Genomic DNA, 8,681 nt, shown 5'->3' on the forward strand with positions numbered 1-8,681 from the left:
AAAAGATGCTTGGAATGATTTATATTTTTTTGAATTTACCAAGGCTAGCTTTATGGCCCAGGATGTGATCTATCCTGGAGAAGGTTCCATGTGTGCTTGAGAAAAAGGTGAAATTCATTGTTTTGGGATGAAATGTCCTATAGATATCAATTAGGTCTAACTGGTCTATTGTATCGTTTAAAGTTTGTGTTTCCTTGTTAATTTTCTGTTTAGCTTAAAATGTCATTTTTATCATTGGGGACTGGAAAGCAAAAATAGGAAGTCAAGAGATACCTGAAGGAACAGGCAAGATTGGCCTCGGAGTACAAAATGAATCAGGGCAAAGGCTAACAGAGTTTACAGGAGAACACATTTGTCATAACAAACAACCTCTTCAACAACACAAGAGATGACTTTAAACATGAACATCGTAAGATGGTCAATACTGAAATACTGATTATATTCTTTACACCCAAAGATGGAGAAACTCTATATAGTTAATAAAAACAAGACATGGAGCTGACTGTGGCTCAGATCATGAACTCCTTATTGCAAAATTCAGACTTAAATTGAAGAAAGTAGAGAAAACCACTAGACCATTCAGGTATGACCTAAATAAAATCCCTTACAGCTATACAGTGGAAGTGATGAATAGAATTAGGGAATGAGATCTGGTAGAGAGAGTGCCTGAAAAGCTATGGAAAAAGGTTTGTAACATTGTACAGGAGGCAGTGATAAAAATCATCCCCAAGAAAAGGAAATGCAAAGAGGCAAAATGATTGTCTGAAGAGGCCTTACAAATAGCTGAGAAAAGAAGAGAAGCAAGAGGCAAAGGAAAAAAGCAAAGATATACCCATCTGAATGCAGAGTTCCAAAGAATAGCAAGGAGAGATAAGAAAGCCTTCCTAAGTGAACAATGCAAAGAAATAAAGGAAAGCAATAGAATGGGAAAGACTAGATATTTCATCAAGAAAATTAGGGATACCAAGGGAATATTTCATCCAAGGATGGGCACAGTAAAGGACAGAAATGATAAGGACTTACCAGAAGAAAAAGATATGAAGAAGAGGTGGCAATAATACACAGAAGAACTATACAAAAACGATCTTAATCACCCAGATAACCACGAGGGTGTGATCAGTCACCTGGAGCCAGACATCCTGGAGTGTAAAGTCAAGTGGGCCTTTGGAAGTATCACCATGAGCAAAAATAGTGGAGGTGATGGAATATTAGCTGAGCCATTTCAAATCCTAACAGATGATGTTGTGAAAGTGCTGCACTCAGTATGCCAGCAAATTTGGAAAACTCAGCAGTGGCCACAGAGTGCAAAAAGTCAGTTTTCAAGAATATTCAAACTACCACAAAATTGCACTCATTTCACATGCAAGAAAGGTAATGCCCAAAATCCTTCAAGCTTTGTTTCAATAGTATGTGAACTGAGAACATCCAGATGTACAAGCTGGATTTAGAAAATGCAGAGAAACCAGAGATCAAAATGCCAACATCCAGATCATAGAAAGAGCAAGAAAATTCCAGAAAAATATCTTTCTTCTGTTTTGTTGACTGAGCCAAAGCCTTTGACTGTGTGAATCACAACATATTGCAGAAATTCTTCAAGAGATAGGAATACCAGAACACCTTTCCTGCTTCCTGAGAAACCTGCATGCAGGTCAAGAAGCAATAGTTAGAACTGGTCATGAAACAATGGAATGATTCAAAATTGGGAAAGCAGTACATAAAGGCTGCATATTGTCACCCTGCTTATTTAACTTATATGCAGAGTATATGTTGCAAAATGCCTGGCTTGATGAAGCTGAAGCTGGAAATAAGATTGGTGGAGAAATATCAATAATCTAAGATATGCAGATGACACCACCCTTATGGCAGAAAGTGAAGAGGAACTAAAGAAACTCCTGATGAAGGTGAAAGAGAAGAGTGAAAAACCTAGTTTAAACTCAACATTCAAAAAAACTAACATCATGGCATCTGGTCCTGTCACTTTGTGACCAACAGATGGGGAAGCAAGGCAAATAGTGACAGACTTTATTTTCTTAGGCTCCAAAATTACTGCAGATGGTGACTGCAGCCATGAAACTAAAATATGCTTGCTCCTTGGAAGAAAAGCTATGATAAAACTAGACAGTGTATTAAAAAGCAGAGACATTACTTTGCTGACAAAGGTCCATATTGTCAAGGCTATGATTTTTTCCAGTAGTCATGTATAGATGTGAGAGTTGGACCATAAAGAAGGCTGAGCACTGAAGAATTGATGCTTTTGAACTGTGTTGTTGGAGAAGTCTCTTAAGAATTCTTTGAACAGCAAGGGAATCACACCAGTCAATTCCAAATGAAATCAATGCTTAATATTCATTGGAGGGACTGATGATGAGGCTGAAGCTGCAATACTCTGGCCACCTGATACAAAGAGCTGAATCTTTGGAAAAGACCCTGATGCTGGGAAAGATTGAAGGCAGAAGGAGAAGGAGATGACAGAGGATGACATGGTTGTACAGCATCATTGACTCATTGGACATGAGCTTGAGCAAACTCTGGGATATGGTGAAGGATAGAGAGCCTGTATGTAGTCCACGGGGTCACAAAGAATCGGACATGACAGAGACTGAACAACAACAATTTAGTAGATTGTCAGTTCCATGACCTCAAGCACCCTTCGAGATTTGAGAATGCTCAAGTACTTTACATAAAACAGGGTAGTATTTTTTCTATAACTTCCAAATATCTTCTCATCCATCCTTAATCATTTCTAGATTAGATATGTAAGATAACACAAATGTTATAGAAAAATGTTGCTAGCACATGGCAAAGTAAAGTTTTGCCTTTCAGAGTTTTATGGATTTTTTTTTTCTGTTATTATTGGTCAACAGTTAGATAAGTCCAGTAATGTGAAATGGATTATCAACTCTAGTGTAACAAAGAAGGAAAAACCTTGTCAAAATGCTGATGCCACCACCACTAAATCATTTACTTTTGATTTTATTTTCTTGGGCTCCAAAATCACTGCAGATGGTGACTGCAGCCATGAAATTAAAAGACACTTGCTCCTCGGAAGAAAGTCAGGGCAACCAAACTATGGTTTTTCCAGTAGTCATGTATGGATGTGAAAGTTTGACTATAAAGAAGGCAGAGCACTGAGGAATTAATGCTTTCAAATTGTGGTGCTGGAGAAGTCTCTTGAGAATCCCTTGGACAGCAAGGAGATCAAATCAATTAAAGGAAGTCAACCTTGAATATTCATTGGCACGACTGATGCTGAAACTGAAGCTCCAATACTTTAACCATCTGATCTAAAGAGCTGGCTTATTGAAAAAGGCTGTGATGCTGGCTAAGAGTGAAGGCAAAAGAAGGGGGCGGCAGACCATGAAGTGGTTAAATAATATCCCTGACTCAACAGACTTGAGTTTGAGTAAACTCCAGAAGATAGTGAAGGACAGAGAAAACTTGCATTCTGAAGTCCATGGGATCACAAAAAGTTAGACAGGACTTAGTGAATGAACAATTATCAATAATGCTGCAATGTACACATCATTCTCTGTGCTCTTGGATATATACCTAAAGTGAAATTTCTGGATTATAGGGTAGATATACGTTTAAATTTTTTAAGAAACCATGAACAATTTTCTAAAATACTTGTATAAGTTTATACTTGCAACAAGTATGTATGAAAGTCAGTCCTTTCCAATATTTGGAATTTTTCATTAAAAAAACACTTTATTGAGTGTATTTTTTGCCACATTATGAATTAAACATTTTTACTTCTCTGATTACTAGTCTTGTTGCGAATTTTTCATATTCTTCCTTACCACTTCCTTACCACTTTCATATTCTTCTTTACCACATTTTTCAAGGGATGATCTCCTAAACAGCATGAGGTCTCGGGGCACTAACTCTTGCACAGTCAATAATCTGTGATTCCCTAAAAAATTAGCTACAATGGCCTGCTGTTGACCAAAAACCTCATCAATTACATTTATAGTTGATTAACATATTTTGTATGTTATATGTACCGCATACAACATATTCTTACAATAAAGTTTGCTATAAACAATGAAATGCTACTAAGAAAATCACAAAATAAAGAAATATATTAGTAGAAAATTTCTGGAGAATTATTTAAACATATTAAAATATTAAATTTATTATTTAACAGATATTAAAAACCTAGACTGCTATTATTAGTAAATTTTCTAAATAGAACCTTATCAATTCTAAAAATATTAAAGTTCAGGAAACTATTTGTTTATGGATGCTTATTGAAGCATTATTCCTAATATGTATAACCTGGCATGAACTGAAATTAAAAGTAAATTGCTTAACTGTTTTTCAAGAATTGATATTATGGAATGATGTCACATCATTAAAAATGATAGTGTAGAAAAATCTTAATTCAGAAACAGAGTTACAATATTTGTGTATGGAAAAATATGAAGCAAAATAATAAGTATACATGATCTGATTTTTATAAACACACGTATAACAATTAAACTAGCTATCAAAATATGAATCTTCTTAATGTTTACTTGTTTTTTTTCTACTACATGTGCTTCTGGAATTTAGAAATGATTTCAAATTAAAGGGTATTTTTGTTGTTGTGCAAGAAGAAACTATATTAACCTATATATAATATTCTTCAGTCCTCTGTCAAAAGTTTATTTTTTGCCTATCATTTCTAATTGAATAAAGCTTTAAAAGTCACTAGAGTATATATTACATAGTTTCCTCACATATTCCAGTTACATCCACTGAATGAAGAACATACATTTGAAGTACCATAGGTGATGTTCAGTTTTCTAAACTAGCTGTATTTTATTTCCTTCCTATTTCTAAAATAATATCTAAAAAGCAATTATATTCACATGCTAAGTTGCTTCAGTCGTGTCCAACTCTGTGTGACCCTATAGACAGCAGCCCATCAGGCTCCTCCGTCCCTGGGATTCTCCAGGCAAGAACACTGGAGTGGGTTGCCATTTCCTTCTCCAGTGCATGAAAGAGAAAAGTGAAAGTGAAGTCGCTCAATCATGTCTGACTCTTAGCGACCCCATGGTCTGCAGCCTTCCAGGCTCCTCCATCCATGGGATTTTCCAGGCAAGAGTACTGGAGTGCTGTGCCATTGCCTTCTCAGTATATTCACATAGATTCAGATAAACATACTTCATTTAAGAGACTGTTCATTCCATCATCAGGCATAATTGTTTCTATTGCCTTTCATGTTATGGAAGAGCCATGTGATTGATATCAGTTATTCATAAGAATCCCAAACAGTTTTTTCAGGCCTAACTGAGTTTTAAATTTATAATTTAACAGTAGCCAACATGGTTATGTACTTTTCTATTGAACTACTAAATAACTTGGAATTAAAAGGGAGCAAACAAATGTTGATCTAAGGTTCGGCTTTGTTAAGAGATTCCACTAGTTTAAAGAACAGAACAGAATGCGTGATGTCAACAAGAGTTTTTCTAAAGTTGACGAATAGAGAACAGTAAGGAGAAAGTGGAAAGGATAAAAGTTTTATATGAAGATGTTAGAAGGGTCAAAAATATGGAAGGATCAGTGTTGTCAAAGAGGAGGAGGAGGCGGAAAATGTATGGAGTTATGGTCAGAGAAAGAAATTTTTGTTTTAATATTTAAATGTGAAGCCCTATGAGTGATGCTGACAATCAACTTACATATATGTACAGAAGTAATTGAAATATATTGAGTGTGAACAAGTGGAAGGGAAAAGACTTTAAGAATATGGGTAATGGTGTTCTGGTTGTTCAGATTATTTCAGATATTTCAGTTGTTAAGATTATTTAAGTACTGGAGACAAAGCAGAAAAAAAAGGAAGAGATCATAAGAAAATAGAAGCCAGAACAGATGTTGTGGAAACAGTTAAATTGCATGATCTAAAAGGACAGATATATCATCATGTGTAAGGATCAATGAAATGGGAGAAGAATGCTTTCCCCATCTCAGATCATCTCAGATTCTAAAATATGAAAGACTAGGGAAAATAAAACATAGTCCTTTAAGAAAGCTGCAGAAAATATGATAATTGTCATTTCAATCTGAATTTGAGCAAGACCAAAATATGGAATTATTCAGGAAAAATATAATATGTATGGGAATTTTCTTTGTTTTAATTTGTGCAATAGGATTCTTAAAAGTGAGTTTGGAATCACTTGCATTCCTATCACCAATGAAATATCAGAAAGAGAAATTAAGGAAGCAATGCCATTTACCATTGCAGCAAAAATACCTATCCAGGCATTGGAGAAGGAAATGGCAACCCACTCCAGTGTTCTTGCCTGGAGAATCCCAGGGACAGGGGAGCCTGGTGGGCTGCCGTCTATGGGGTTGCACAGAGTTGGACACGACTGAAGCAACTTAGCAGCAGCAGGGAGAGAAAAGAGTTATATACAGAAAACTGTTATATACAGGCAGTGATGAAAGAAATCAATGATGACATAAACATATGGAGAGATATTCCATGTTCCTGGGTTGGAAGAATCAATATTGTGAAAATGACTATGCTATCAAATGTAATCTACAGATTCAATGCAATCCATATGAAATTACCAATGGCATTTTTCACAGAACTAGTACAAATAATCTCACAATTCATACAGAAACACAAAAGACCCCAAATAGCCAAAGCAATCTTGAGAAAGAAGAATTAAGCTGGAGAAATCAACCTTCCTGACTTCAGACTATACTACAATGCTATAATTATCAAGACTGTATGGTACTGGCACAAAAACAGAAATGCAGACCAATGGAACAAGATAGAAAACCAAGAGATAAAGCTTCACAACTATGAATACCTTATTTTTGACAAAGGAGGCAAGAATAGACAGTGGGACAAAGCACTTCAATAAGTGCTCATTATTAGAGAAATGTAAATCAAAATCAAAACTACAATGAGATACCACCTCACACTGATCAGAATGGCCATTACCAAAAATTCTGCAAACAATAAATTCTGGAGAGGATGTGAAGAAAAAGGAACACTCTTGCACTGTTGGTGGGAATGTAAATTGATATAGCCACTATGGAGAACAGTATGGAGATTTCTTAAAAACCTAGAAATTAAACCACCATATTACCCAGCAATCCCACTACCAGGAATATAGCCTGAGGAAACAAAAATTGAAAAACACACATGTACCATAATGTTCATTGCAGCTCTGTTTACAATAGCTATGACATGGAAGCAACCTAGATGTCTGACAGATGAATGGATAAAGAAGCTATGGTACATACATACAATGGAATATAACTCAGCCAAAAAGGAACATATTTGAGTCAGTTCTAATGAGGTGGGTAACTTAGAGCCTATTGTGGACAGAGTGAAGTAAGTCATAAAGAGGAAAACAAATATCATATACTAATGCATATATATGAAATCTAGGGAGATGGTACTGATGAACCTATCTTCAGAGCAGCAAAGAAGACACAGACATTGAGAACAGACTTATGGACATGGCTGGGGGATGGGAGAAAGGAGAGAGTAGGATGTATACAGAATAACATGGAAACATACTTTACCATATGTAAAATAGATAGCCAATGAGTATTTGCTGTAGAATTCAAGGAACTCAAACTGGGGCTTGGTAACAACCTAGAGGGGTGGAGGAGGGGGTTGTTTAAGTAGGAGGGGACATGGATAAACCTGTGGCTGATTTATGTTGATGTTTAGCAGAAACCAACACAATACTGTAGAGCAATTATCCTTCAATTAAAATAAATAAATAAATAAATAAATAAAAGAACTTGGAAGGAAAGAATATCAGTAAATGTTTGCCATAAGCTGCAGGAGGCAGATAGTAGATAAAAATGACTTAGGAAATAATAGGTTGCTGTTTAGTATAAAAAGAAACTCAGAGCTAAGAAGTCCCAGGATAATTCATTAATTTTGCCACATCACCATTTCTGGAGGTTTTTTCTATCTCGCTTCTCCACCGTCCATAGTGAGTGCTGTAAACTTCTTGGTCACTGTCTCACATTGATAAATTCAGCCTCATATTACAGGTTACTAACTGAAAAAGTTGGCTTAAAGCTCAACATTCAGAAAACTAAGATCATGGCATCCAGTTTCATCAGTTCAGTTCAGTTCAGTCGCTCAGCTGTGTCCGACTCTTTGCGACCCCATGAAACGCAGCATGCCAGGACTCCCTGTCCATCACCAATTCCCGGAGTTCACTCAGATTCACGTCCATCCAGTAGGTGATGCCATCCAGCCATTTCATCCCCTGTCATCCCCTTCTCCTCCTGCCCTCAATCCCTCCCAGCATCAGGGTCTTTTCCAATGAGTCAACTCTTCGCATGAGGTGGCCAAAGTACTGGAGTTTCAGCTTCAGCATCATTCCCTCAGAAGAAATCCAAGAGCTGATCTCCTTCAGAAAGGACTGGTTGAATCTCCTTGCAGTCCAAGGGACTCTCAAGAGTCTTCTCCAACACCACAGTTCAAAAGCATCAATTCTTCGGCGCTCACCTTCTTCACAGTCCAACTCTCACATCCAAACGTGACCATAGGAAAAACCGTAGCCTTGACTAGACGAACCTTTGCTGGCAAAGTAATGTCTCTGCTTTTGAATATGCTATCTAGGTTGGTCATAACTTTCCTTCCAAGGAGTAAGCGTCTTTTAATTTCATGGCTGCAGTCACCATCTGCAGTGATTTTGGAGCCCAAAAAAATAAAGTCT

Source organism: Bison bison, unplaced genomic scaffold, assembly GCF_000754665.1.
Source record: "Bison bison bison isolate TAMUID 2011002044 unplaced genomic scaffold, Bison_UMD1.0 scf7180017864246, whole genome shotgun sequence".
In the NCBI taxonomy this organism is placed as follows: Eukaryota; Metazoa; Chordata; class Mammalia; order Artiodactyla; family Bovidae; genus Bison; species Bison bison.